General features: G+C 32.6%; 1 long non-coding RNA gene across 2 annotated transcripts; it reads right to left on the reverse strand.

Moving 5' to 3' along the window:
• Window positions 1–1624: 1624 nt before the first annotated feature.
• LOC134275536 (uncharacterized) lies at window positions 1625–9562 on the reverse strand. 2 transcript variants are annotated; one of them, XR_009993840.1, is made up of 4 exons: window positions 9539–9562; window positions 8518–8570; window positions 1886–2021; window positions 1625–1734 (listed from the first exon to the last, which is right to left on the reverse strand). It is a non-coding gene; the product is annotated as an uncharacterized LOC134275536 (long non-coding RNA). The 2 variants fall into 2 exon arrangements; XR_009993841.1 differs by lacking the exons at window positions 8518–8570; window positions 9539–9562 and adding an exon at window positions 5390–5502.
• Between the last annotated feature and the right edge of the window lie 5197 nt (window positions 9563–14759).

Below are 14759 nucleotides of genomic sequence, written 5' to 3' on the forward strand. Positions count from 1 at the left end.
GTGGTACACATACTTGACCTCCATTTGCCGTAGATACCTATACAAAAATGTCTCCTTAAAACATTTTGGTTTTACTTAAAATGACTCTATTTACTTTCAAACCTATAAATAATATTAACATGAAATGAGATATAATTATATTAATTTCTAGTTAGAAATAATACACTCAGTACTGATTTGCTCAATATTAGTTTTCTGATAAGTTACAGGAAGTCCTCAGTGGTAAACTTTTAAGAAAGTTAGCGTATTGAATTTTCTTCCTTTTGTATCTTTCATGCCCGGATAAACAGCGTGAAAATATGTTTTTTGTTCTATTTGCACTTGTTACGCAGATAACAATCCATCAAAAATCAAAATAACTACCAATTCTAAGTCCCATATTTTATCTTTTTGATATACATGAAACAATACTTGACTGTATACTAGGAATCTTTGTAATTAAGCAAATAGTTGACAAGTTCATTTGCAAAACTCTTTTTTAAAAGTGGAATTAATGATCCTCTTTTTGGTTTTTACCTAATAGATCTATATTTCCCTTTATTCTCAGAAAAAAAAATGTCCGTACTAACAACATGCTTTTTTGCATTAGCCTTTTCGCCTAAGCAATTGCATCGAGGTAAGGACCTCAGAGTAAAAAAATACATCGCATTTTAATACAGAATAGACACAAATACATATTAAATGCTCACAAACATTTATACCTGTACAAATATCAAAAGCCACAAACACAATGGTCCGTATGTCAAATGAGTTTGAAGAAATCCTCGCTTTAGGCTATTGTAGAAATCTATAGAAATGAAAATATTTCATATATTTTTATTTCTTAAAATGGGTTTTCCAGACAGAACAAGTTTAGAATCTACGCAATCCGGTAGCTGGCGGGAAGGAAAATATTTCATCGGGCGGCTGCAAAAAATAGTTCTGGCGGTGGGAAGATATATTACTGTGATATCACTTATTTTCGTGGGGGTTTAATTTTCGTTGCTTTTGTGGTATGAAGAAACCCAAAAATTTATGTCGACCACGAAATGCAAATATTCATATGTACAACTACTAAAAAGTTCTTCATCCATGAATTCAAATCTTATGAACAAACATTTTTTTCCTCAAACCACGAAAATTTGTCACCACGAAAATATGTGATTTTTCAGTATATGGCGGCCGCCAAATAAATTACTTTATCCAACTTGCACCAACCAGCATATATTCTGAGGATTTTTAAAGGCATACGTTTGCCCCATTCAGGGATAAATATTAACAAAGAGGGGGAGGGGGTACTATAATTCTAATTCTATCGTCAGGAAATATACTGTTTTGTGCACTGATGAAGACTGCTCTGTTTCGCGATACAAATCGAAATTCAAAGGTTAAAATTCTGAGAGTATATGATATATATATATATTTTTTACTTTAAATTCATGACTCTAGAAGTACGGTGAACATACAATTTTTTTTCGGGAATTATTCAGAAAAATTAATAGTTGGTGAAATATCTGCGTTAATATACGACTTTGGTAATAATTGCATACTGGTAAGTGTATAATAATTGTATTATGAATGTTTTATTTCTATTCATTAACGTAAAATTAAAGTTAAAAAACTTAATGAAGAAAATGTGGCTTACCAGCAAAAATAATACTATGTATCAGAAAAATTCCCATTTCTTGTTAATCGTTTTGGTACACCGGGCAGCCGATTTCTTCAGTCTTCTTCGTCGTCTGTATTTATGTTTTGCTATGAAATAAATAATGTCATGAATTTTTCGAAAACAAAATTTTGAAAGGCTAAAAATCTGTAGTAACAAATATGAAAATAAAAATTAAAATTTCCTAACAAATTTAAAGCTATGGACTAAAAAAAGTACATGTACCTCATAGTATCTTACCTTTCTTTTTGCGATCTGGATTCTTTATTAGAGTATCCTCAAACTCTTCGGCGCTGGACATTGAGTTTTCATCAAAATCATCATCTTCAATACACTCTGATATGCCATTCACATCAAAAACATTCCCAGATTCGTTCTAAAATCAAATATATTATCGCCATACTGATAATATATGTTGAAAGATTCACGTTTTGGTGTCCAAGTGGACATTTTGATTAATTATTGTACTTTAATACGAACGTTTGAAATTTTATATCCATTTCATAATCATCAAACAAATGTGCTCTTCGCACTTATTTATTTTCATGTTATGATCAATCAAAATAACAATTTGTTTCAATGAAATTTATCCAGTAAGGCAATTGAATTTCTTGATACACAAATCATTATATTTTATCTAAATCATTTTAATAGAACATGACCCTATACAATTGTAACATAAATAGAAATTTGCTCAACGGTGAAAATGTATGTGCAAATAACAATGTCATGACAAAAATTTATCAGGCAAGGAAATGGTAGTTATTATAAGACCCTGGTGAACAATTGAGCATTTTTGGTAAAATAAAGCAAAAAAGATCATGACAAGATAAAAAAAAAAACATGCTCGCCGGTTCATCATCTTTAGTGATAACGACAAAAAAATTGGAAAGACATCTGTGAGGAAATGCTCACTAGTAATACCCCGCTCTGATGTATATGTACACATTCATGTATATATGCACACGTCAGGTTGAGTTACGGGCAAATGCACGGATAATTAGGAAGGCGACATCAGATTCATATAAAAAGAAGCAATCTGAGCGTATTGCATAAGCAATACATGTCCCCAAGCGGGTTCCCCTTTTTTCTCCAGGATTTCATTTTTTTTATCACCTGAGCCGAAGGCACAAATGAGCTTTTCTGATCAAAATTTTAATTGCCCGTTGTCTGTCGTTGTTGTTGTCGTGGTTGTCGTTTTCGTCGTAAACTTTTCAATTTTCATCTTCTTCTCAAAAACCACTAGATCAATTCCAAACAAACTTGTTACTAAGTATCCTTGGATTAAGGGGATTCAAATTTGTTCAAATGAAGGACGATGCTCGTTTTAAGGGAAGAAAATTACGAATTATTGAAAAATTATTGGAATAAAAAAAATCTTCTGGAGAACCACTGGGCCAGGAAAAATGAAATTCATGTAGAATTATCCTCAGGTAGTGTAGATTGAAATTTGTTCAAATCATGACCCCTGGGGGTAGGGCGTGGCCACAAAGGCTGATGAAAGTTTTACATAGGAGTATATATGGAAATCTTCTTAAATCTTCTTCTCAAGTACTTCAAAGCCATGATCAGTGATATCAATGTGGAATCGTCTTCCTTAGTGTAGATTTAAGTTTGTTCAAATCATAACACCTTTCCAAAGGATAGGTTTGGGCCACAAAGGTCAATCTAAGTTTTACATAGAAAAAAAGGAAAGATCCCAAGAACAGAAAAACTTGTTTAGTCATATTGACATGTAAGCATTTTCATATATTGAAGATTTAAATTTGTTCAAATCATGGTCCTTTGGGGTAGGAATGGTATCATATTGACATGTAAGCATTTTCATATATTGAAGATTTAAATTTGTTCAAATCATGGTCCTTTGGGGTAGGAATGGTAGGACACCATCACCCCTACCTCAGTACTTTTCAGTTCTGACCTGATCTGTGCTTTTTCTTAGCCTATGTGCTCAGATGAGCGATTTGGCCCCTGGGCCTCTTGCATAATATACAAAAGTTCTGCCGAGGTACAACTGCTTGATTTTGAGGTTGTGAATGCCTTTAACCTAATGAAATAAGCCACATTAAGACAAAATTCAACTCATTTTTCCAACGTTTTTTTCTCGCTTCATCAGTGCATATTTATGTCAACCATCGAAAGTTAGCGCAGCACAAACTCGATCTTAATTAAGGGTATATGAAAAATTCAAAATGCCAAAATTCTGCCAAAAGTCAATGCAGGTATACGATATTCAATCTTGATCTGTAACTTATACTCACATACCATACTTCACCTCAATATCTGCAAACGTTTAGAAAAAACAATGCTGAAAAACAAGTGGGACGGACTGACAGAAAGCTAGACAAATGGACGGAATGATAGACAGACGGACGAACAGACGCAGAGGAAACCTATAGTCCCCTCCGGTTAAAATTTCAAGAATCAGTGAAGAGAAATTGCTGAAAAAATTGTTTTATGTGTGGTACGGCCAGGCGAACAGATAAACAGAAAGTTTACTGTGGAATCATAATTGTTCGTGGGAGACCAATGTTCGTGGCTTTCGTGGGTAATCCTGACCCACGATTTTACATCCCCGCAAACGTTTAGACATTTGTTTTATTATTCATTAAAAGTTAAATTACGAAATAGACCTTGTTATCAACGAACCAGAAAATTTTTGGTTACCCACGAACATTGACCCCCACGAATAAAAATGATTCCACAGTATGTCGTAGTGGAACAAAAAATGAATACTTCCATCTGGCATGCTTCAGCAAAGAATTTCCTAAAAAAAAAATCAAGCATCTGCAATGGGTAATTACTGAAAATCTGCGCTAAAAAATGATATGTATTGTTTCATGAGATGCCTAGATAAAGAGAAAGTTAATATCATACTCGTACAAAAAAAAATCCCACGTTATGACGTGCCTCAACAAAGAGTTTGCTAAAATTTGAAGCATGTTTGATTAGTATACTGTAGTTGCTGTATCAAAAATTTTGGTAACTAAAGAACGAACACAGACACACAAGAGTAAAACAATACTTCCCCTATCCTTTGGATCAGGGGTATAAAAAATTAACACTTTCCTTGCAAATGAAACTGTATATATTTTAACAGTATATGCAATGTTGAAGCATAAAAAAGTCATTTATTCACAGGGGAACCTTATCATTAATTTTGACAATCAAGGCTGCTTAAGTCCATAAACAAGACAATCAATGCTCATATATTTTTTGTCTTTTATAGTCAGAATAAAAGATTAGTAAGAAATAGGAGATAAAGTGTTTTTTTTTGACATAAACCAAATGCTTATTTTAACTCTATTTTACTCAAAGAGCCAAAAGTGATGAATAAGCACTAGAAAGTTGTCCTATCGAAGGAATGAAACATAATTATGGAGATAACGAACTGTAATCAAGGTCAAAAGTCCATTAAAACAATACAAAACAGGAGCAGAGCAAACAAAAACCTCCAAAGCATCAGAGGTGAGATCAGGTGTCATGGAAGAGTAAGCATACCGTCGAAAGCATAAACGTGATACAGTGGACCTTCAGATATCTGAACGCCAGATATCCGGATGCTTCAGTATTCGGACGCTTTTACATCGGAATAAAATTTCAAAATGTAATTATGTCTTTTCTAACTGGTGAGTCAGGTATCAGGACGCTTCACATATCCGGACAAATTGACTGGGAACCAAAGCGTCCGGATAATTGAGTCTCCACTGTAATTGGTTTTGCTTTTTTATTATATTCATGTACCTAATGTGTACCACTCAACTTTACTGTAGATATAACGCAATCACGTGACGCCGTGATCCGACTTTCCGGATCACCACACATGTTTTCTGAATCCATATCACCACTCCCTGAAATTGATGACGGAGTATGCAAAAACATGACGTTATTTTTCTTGCGCGTTAAATAGTCCATTGTTGTTATGGTTTTGTTTTATGAATAAATATTATGCAATAGATCTAAATGTACATTTTGCTATATTCAGCTATTTATAAGTAAGTATATCATAAATTTATCATTATAAAAGTAAATTGATCCGAAGAACCGTATGACGTCTCGTTGACAGGCACGGATCATCAGATCAAACTCGACGATCCATGCCTGTCAACTCGACGTAATACAACCCGTCAGATCAAGTTTCTGTTATAAAATATATATTTATTATTCTTTTTAGATTAATGCTTAAAAATATTCCCTTATCAATTTTAAAGCAAGAAAATCCCTTACTCCTATTTGTCATGTCTTCATAGAAAAGATTTCATATACATTTTTGGATCCCTGTATGTCTCCTTCCTTTACTTATTTGAAAATATTAATATATGTACTTCATTATCTCTCTTCTTATCTATCTGTTCGTTTGATATCGGATTTATCCAACGTGCTGAAATAGTGTGTTTTTTTTTTCAAATATGCAAATACTCAAAGGTTTAAGGACAGATGATACAAACAATTTTTTTCTTTGAAAAATATTTAATATCATGTCACAAGTTTAGAAAAGTTGATGGTTCTTATAAATTTTTCTCTTAAGAACTGGAATATGTGAAAGACTTGGAAATTATTATTTTATTTCAATTAAAAAACAAATCTAGACAAATCACATTCAGTATAAGTTTACAGGTGAAAATAAATTTTAGAATATATTACATTGGTGCTAAAAAGTGTAATATAAACTTAAGAAAAATATACCAAGCCAGGTAAATTTTATTAGGAAAACCTAAATGGTAAAAATCAGCCTACAGCAAATCTCGGTTAGTACGAACACGGATATTGCAAATTTACGGATATATCAAAGTCATCTTGGATCCCCAGCTATATAAATTGAATGATTCCTTATACGGTAATAACGAATTACGGATATAGCGAAGTTATTTCACGGGTCCCAGTGACTTCGTTTTAACCGAGTTTTGCTGTATGTGATTTTGCAAATTTTTTGCCATTTTGATTTTCCTCTTAAAATTCACCTGGCTTGGTATATTTTTCTAAAGTTTATTTTTACACTTTTAGCATCGAGGTAACATATTCTAAAAAAAATTTCATTTGTAAATATATACTGAATGTGATTTGTTTATATTTGTGTTTTCATTGAAATAATTTCAATTTTTCCAAGTCTTTTTCATTGTTTTTCCACTTTTCTAAACTTTTACATGATATAAATCTTTTTCAAAGAAAAAATTTGTTTGTATCATCTGTCCTTAATACGGCACGTAAGAAGCGGGCTTTGACCAAAAAAAATGCACAGTGCATGGATGAGACGTAAACCGAGCCCAATATGCATTTTAAAGACAAGTATTATATATACCTCTCATGAAACATATGGAAATAACGAACTGTATTCAAGATCAAAAGTCAATAAAACGGTACAAAAAACGAGCAAACTCAGACCTTCAAAACATGAGGTAGAATCAGGTGCCATGGAGCAGTGAACATCTCCTGCTGACTGGTCACACCGGCCGTGTGTTCCCTTTCATGATCGGGAAGTAACCGAAAAGCCGTCGTGAATTCAGTGTATAGATAATGGATTAGTATAAGAAAGTTAGTCAGCATTTGAATCCATGATAAATTTTAATTGCAGACGAGGTCATTGTATCAACTATAGAAATTACGAAATATTGATTTTAAATAATCTAATATAAGCTAAAATTCTTATTTCATCAACTTCTTATTCAATAATTTATGACGTTTTATATATCGTTCATACATAGTGCAAGATCTTGCGTATCAAACCAACTGAAATACTTAAACTCCGTATGCGGGTGTTATCTAAGTGATTTACGTGTGATTCATGAGATTTACATTTCACGTACATGAAATCTAACTGTCTACATAAGGAATTTATCCTGCCAATGGTCCTCCAGAAGACTAAATATTTATAGTGTTACATGTAATTTATCACTTTCCCTTAGAGAAGCAAGTCACACTGCATTAACTGCATATTTGATGTCAATTATGAAGCTTAACGTGGGATCATGTTAAATAATGTATTTCTGAGGCGTTGTGAGATATGTTTCAATCCAGTTTGTTTTTTGTTTGGTAGATCATAGAAGGGGCAACTTAGCAATATGATGAACTTGAAGTTAGGCAGCATTAAATCGCTTAACCAATTAAATTTCAAGACTTTTATCAGAAACAGATAAATGAATATGAACAAGGCTCATCTGGAGAATACACACTATTTAGACGCATTGGATAAAGTCAATATTATTTCACTCAAATATAAATGTAAAAGTTAATAATCTATTACGATTTTTTTTACATAACTTTGAGCTAAACCCTGTTAAACTCTACAAATAATTTCATCTATTCAACATGTTCAAACTGATGACGTATAAATTGAAAGGCCGTACTATTGATGTTGACATTGTAAAAGAAGGGAGAAAATATGAAATCTTTGCTATTCGCCTCTCTTAAAACATGCAAACATTTGATAATATCTGTTGAAGATCTATTTTGATCGAACTATTGAATAAAAGTATTAGGACAGACGGATCATTAGTTTTTAATTATATCGATGATATCGTTCATAGTTCAGTGGAAGTGTAAAGAGTGCTTCATTGTATGCTAAGCTACTTGAAAAATGAACATTAAAATTTTCTATTTAAAAGGCATAAATACATTTTTAGTATAATGTTAAAAGCATTTTGAAAGTGCTAAAGGAATCTTGCATCAAAATCTTAATTGCTACTTGAAGGCCTTACGTTTTCTTGAAAACTATTTGGGGGAGAGGGTATCATATGACTTCATAGTACCAGTATGAATACATTGATTAGATTTGAAACTATATTACATGTAAGGTATACATGTACAATTCTTTTCTTTTCCCATTTTGTATTATTTAAATAAGGTGGGAATTTTTGTCTATCCCTGTCAAATACCTTTGAATTCTGTTCGGGATCAGGAACATTTTTAGTCCATCTTGACCTGTTGTCTGAAAAAGGAAAGCAGATTCATTATTTTTCTCTAAAGAACAATTTTTAACGAATAAAGTATTGTTTAACAACAGGTAGAGAATATTTCAGCCTAATATTTTTTATATATTAAGTTTAAAAAAAACATTCTTTTATCACTGTATGATTTAGTTTCAACAAAGAAGTGACCAGTGTGTCATCAAAACCCACTTTTTCACCTATTTCCTCCTGAAACATGAATATAAACATAAGAGTATTGTTTTGTCAGAGATGTAAGTGTTAATAAAGAGTGTATTAAAAATAGAAGTCACAATTAGACATGTACTGATAGATTGAAAAAGATCTGATTTTTTTGTCAACATGCATGTATCTGATGCAAAATATTTGAAAATTATATAAAAAAAAATAAGAGCGAAAGGTGGATTTCGCCATATAGATTATTATAATGAGTTTTCATCTGAGGGTACATCGTGCCCAGACGGGAATGTATATCACTATCCACTGGTTTGAATTTTCAACATGGGGATTAAAAATGGACTTTTAAATGAAAATTAGCAACGGAATTATGTAGAATCTGATTTACTCTCTTTTAATTGCAAAATATTAGACTAAAATAATGAAATTGTAGTTACTAAACAAAACACATAATCTTTGATTTTGGAAATCATAGCAACATCAAAATTAAAATGTGAAAGATAATACTGAATCGAAGTGTACCCTAGAATGTACTTGTATGCCAAAAAGGTAAAAACTGTTGAGAGAGTGGTGTTTTAAAATAAAAATCACAGAATTTTCTATTTTTGGTGACCATGAAATCACCTTCATCGAATTCAAAAACATAACTATGTAATAAATTATGTAACTATTGTATTCTAATTGTGAACTAAGTTATATTGAAATCCGACCAAAATTGTCGCTAGAGTAGCATTGATTTAATAAAAATGATAACAGACAGGTGGACAGACAGCTAGACGGACGGACAACTTACTGTAGTGTAGTGTAAAGGCCATCTGAAAGAAAAAAATATTAAGATTAAGAAAAACACCAAGGACTCTTTATTTCTTAAAAGTCGAGCAATCAAAGTAATAAAAAAAATTATCAATCAAAGTAATAAAAAAAATTATCAACGTTCCCTAAGACCATCAATGAAGTTTGTTCTGTATTATTTCTTTTACTAGGATGTCAATACACTATATTGAGCTTGATATTTTTAAACTGTTTTTTGAGTCTAAGCGCATTTGTCGCACTTTTGTCTCTCTGTGTGTCCCTCGTTTAGTGTGAATTCTGAATCGCTATGTCTACACGTTATAAATTATTTCATTATTGATGTTCTGTAAACATTTTAGGAATTATCATATTTATTGTCTTTTATTGAAATGATTTGAAAAGATTTGTTTTCTGAAATGCAATACACTGTACTTCATTGATGTCCCTTTTTTCCAGAAATGTGGAGTGTCGATTGCATTGAAAGTGAAACTTCATAATGGCAGATACATCTAAAGAAACATTGAAATGTTTTTTTTTATTCATTGCTTTTTCGTATGATGTATGAAGGACATGGAGATAACAAACAGTATTTAATATCAAAGTCCATAAAACAATTCAAATTAGGAGCAGAGCAAACACGGACCTCCGAAATCGATCAAAGGTGGGATCAGGTGCCATGGAGGAGTGAGCATCCCATGCCAACTGGTCAAACCCACCCTGTGCTCCTTGTCATGATCAGGAAATAACGGAAAAATCTGTCGTCAATTCGGTGTATAAATAATGGACTAACAAATAGTATGAAAAACGTCAGACAGCATATGACTCAACGATAAATTGTATTTGCTGACAAAGTCACTGTATCGACCATAGAATTAACGGAATGATGATTTTTCGTAAGTCTGCTGGTGTTCCTGTTTCATCAAATTGTTTGTCAACAATTTACCTCGTTTTAGAAAGTGTTTATTCGAAGAGCATGCTCCTGCATATCTGATTAACTGAGATATATAAACTCCGTATGCAGCTGATGAAGCTATATTGCTGCATAAGTAATGGCATTTGGCGATAGAAAAGTTAAAGTCATCACGTTTATCATAGAGCTTGGTTTTTAGATTACCATTAACGTCTTTTCAAGTAAAATATTCAAGTATGAAACAGATGCGTCAGACTCTGTGGCATCTTTTATCTCAAGCTCAGCAGGATATATCGTATCGAAAATTACCATTGTTAATTGAAATACGTAGTGGATATATCTAAATGTCGATTTGAAAGCCACTGCAAGTATTTTCTTCTTTTCATGCATTAGATTTTGCACATATTCTGCTTCACATCGCAAAATATTTTTTGTGAATTTCGCACGATTACTACATGAAAAATGAAACATGTAATAATTAAAAGACTTTATGCCGAATATTACATAATTTCGTCCCCACAAAAGTCATATTTTGAAATTTTCTTCTCTTAGAAATCTTTATTAACAAAAAATATTTTAGTTTTTTTAGCAGAGTATTAAAATTACTTTGTTTTTATGACATCACAAACTATTCGGATTTTATATTACTTTTCAGAAAGAGGGAAACATATAGACAAAATTTGTTCAATTATTACTATAAAATTAATGAAGTGCAGGCTTGGTCCATAATAATATTGTCATGTTCTATTGATATTGTCATTCTTTACATTATATAAAAACATTCAGCTGGAACAGACCTGCGCTCGATGACTTTCACTCAAAATATCGACGTATTATACACTTTTGTTTAGAAATCATAGGAATTTTGAGTTTACTTCATTTTTCCGACGACATCTTAAACATATGACCTAGTGATTTATGAAAATATTCATTGCTTTATGTGCACAGATATCCCCACTGTATTAAAGCATTATTATATAATTATTTCTTTGGGGAATTTGATTTTTGGAGTTAATTTTGTTCACTACCGAATATATTAGTAATTATTGCAAATAATTTCATTTATGTGACATGTTCTTGTTTAATAATGTCTTTTGTATAATAGTGTCTATATTGTACATAGCTTTATACCTTAGCAGCTATACTGTTCATTTTCTTGAACTAAATTTTAACCTTTTCCTGTACCTAAATATGGGTTCAACCAATCAGCAAAGCTCTTATCCATCACTTGAACATAATTTATCCGTTTACCAAAAGCATGGTTTAGAGAACTGATGAATTTTTCGAATTTATACCATATTTCTCAGAGATAATCCTTACAGCTTTTGTTTTTATATCATTAGAGAGGTTAAGCAGGTTACCGTGTACGTCTACTTGTACGTGTAAACCTAGAAGTGATTTTACGCATACGCGTAACTATCGTCGTGTTCTGTTTAACAAACTGCTTGTGTCCTGGTACGTGTAAAACGTCATTTCAGTAAGGCATTTGACAATCCATTTTTATCAAATAAATCTATGACTTGAAATAAAAAAGATGCATTGGATATACGTAATAAATTCTCAACTTCATACCAAACACCGGCTAAAAAATATATATTCTGTAGTTTGAGTTTAAGAAGCTACAAGTTTTCACCTACGTGTACTTGCGAATCTACACGTTGTGTACAACATGTAGAATTACGCAGTCTGCAAAACTGATGACGTAATTCGCATTAAATTAGGGAATTTCCCTAGCTACACGTACACGTAGACGTACAGTGTCATCTGCTTAACCTCTCTATTTTGAAGATTTCGGACGATGTGATCTGCATGTTATTTACAGCAAAAAAAATATCTGTAAAGTGAGTTTTCCTTACGAAATTAGCCTAACTTGTAACGTTTACTTCCGGGCATTGAGCATGTTAAATTGAGGAGTCGCAACACAACGACGACCGAACTAATTTACATGTGAATTTTACATGGATATTAGAGAGGTTGAGATTTTAAACTTGTACGCGTACGTGTACTTGTATATATCTTGACGTACACGTACCCGTTTTTTTTTTTCTGTTAAGATTTTTTTGTACGTGTAACATGTATGTGTACACCGCGATCGGTGCCTTTGTTTCGACTATTTAGAAGAAGTTTTAGTCGTCAGTTTAATTATAGTTAGTAAATAAAACTTTAGTAAAATAAGTGTTCGTGCAACTAAACATCCTATTTAATGTATAACAATAACATTTTCACACATAAATTAGCTAATTTTTATTATTAAAGCTACACGTTTTCATTTACGTGTAGATTCCATTCTACAAGTTATACGAACGTGTAGCAATCTTGACATCACTAAATTGATGACGTAATACGCAAGTAATTTAGGTAACTCCTCTACTAGACGTACCCGTACACGTACACGTTTGAAATCTCAACCTCTCTATTCTTTTATTACGAGACGTCTGAAGACAAAAATAGTCATTTGAAGCAAATTTGGTAAACGATCGATGATAAACAGTGTCAGTTAGTGTCTGCAGTGGTGTAAAAATGTAGTACTGAGCAAAATAAGTTTAGCAATTGTTTTTCCATTGGTATAATTTTAAAAATCTTTTTCGAAATTGTTTTATTTTGTTTCTACTTAAGTTCAATATAGAAAAGTGTAACAAAAGACACAGTTCATTGTTTAACTTGACGCGCAAAAACCGCGTCGTCCAACGTTATGACATTTCAACAATTGAGATTTTTTTTGACGTGTATCATGTATGTGTACACTGCGATCGGTGTATCTGTTTCGACTATTTAGAAGAAGTTTTAGTCGTCAGTTTAATTATAGTTAGAAAATAAAACTTTATTAAAATAAGTGCTCGTGAAACTAAACATCCTATTTAATGTATAACAATAACATTTTCACACATAAATTAGCTAATTTTTATTATTAAAGCTACACGTTTTCATTTACGTGTAGATTCCATTCTACAAGTTATACGAACGTGTAGCAATCTTGACGTCACTAAATTGATGACGTAATACGCAAGTAATTTAGGTAACTCCTCTACTAGACGTACCCGTACACGTACACGTTTGAAATCTCAACCTCTCTATTCTTTTATTACGAGACGTCTGGGGACAAAAATGGTCATTTGAAGTAAATCTGGTAAACGATCGATGATAAACAGTGTCAGTTAGTGTCTGCAGTGGTGTAAAAATGTAGTACTGTGCAAAATAAGTTTAGCAATTGTTTTTCCATTGGTATAATTTTAAAAATCTTTTTCGAAATTGTTTTATTTTGTTTCTACTTAAGTTCAATATAGAAAAGTGTAACAAAAGACACAGTTCATTGTTTAACTTGACGCGCAAAAACCGCGTCGTCCAACGTTATGACATTTCAACAAATACAAAAAGTTACGCACGCACAACCATGGTCCTGAAAGAATTTTCTACTTGAAAAGTCTTTCGAGCACGCTTGTAAAAGAAAACCGGAGAAAACTTGCAAAAACGACAAATTGGGAAACGTCCAGGACTTTTCAAAAATGAATGTCAAACGACTATAGAGATGCTAACGCCCGGTGCTCACAAAGAAGTGACGCTGGACTTTTTCTTGTGTATTGGTTGACCATATGTTGACTTTTGAACCATCCTGGACCACTTGATATGTTAGTTATTGTTAAAACGACGGTTGTGCAAGAACATGTTACTGTTCCAACGTCGAGACGTAACCGTTTCATGACTGGTTCTAAAGTTGCAGACGAATTACCTAGTGCAACTGGACTGAGGTTATGTGGACTACGTGTAAAAAACCCAGCTAGGTTTAGCAAATCGAGCTCGAAAACCTTGCAGAGCAGTACCAATAACCCAATGTCATCGACAGATCAGCCTCGCATGGGCAATGCCCGCACGGCACACAAGCTGTCCTTCATCAGAATAACGTTAAGATCTTTGATTGGCCCGCGAGATCGCTAGATTTGTTACCCATTGAACACGTTTGTGACATTCTTGGTTGTTGTTTGAGACAGCAACATAACGACAACAACGTAGCGTAGCCGACTCTTGCGCTGCAGCAGGAGTGGAACCAGATCACCATGCTTGAGATAAGAAACCTTATAAGGAGCATGAGGTGCAGTTGTGATGTTGTTATTGCTGCAATTAGAGGCCTTCCACAATATTGAAACTGAATGTGACTTTTCAAAAAATCCGTATCTGTGATCACTTTCACGATATTTCTTTTAAAACAGCACACAATTGTTGATAAAATTTGCCTTATTTTGTTATGTGATGACAAGCTTATATCATAATTTAATTGAAAGTGCTGTGTCTATTTTCTTTTACTTTGTTTTAAAAT

Source organism: Saccostrea cucullata, unplaced genomic scaffold, assembly GCF_032062105.1.
Source record: "Saccostrea cucullata isolate Sc308-1 unplaced genomic scaffold, CSIRO_AGI_Scuc_v1 ctg7273, whole genome shotgun sequence".
Classification (NCBI taxonomy): Eukaryota; Metazoa; Mollusca; class Bivalvia; order Ostreida; family Ostreidae; genus Saccostrea; species Saccostrea cuccullata.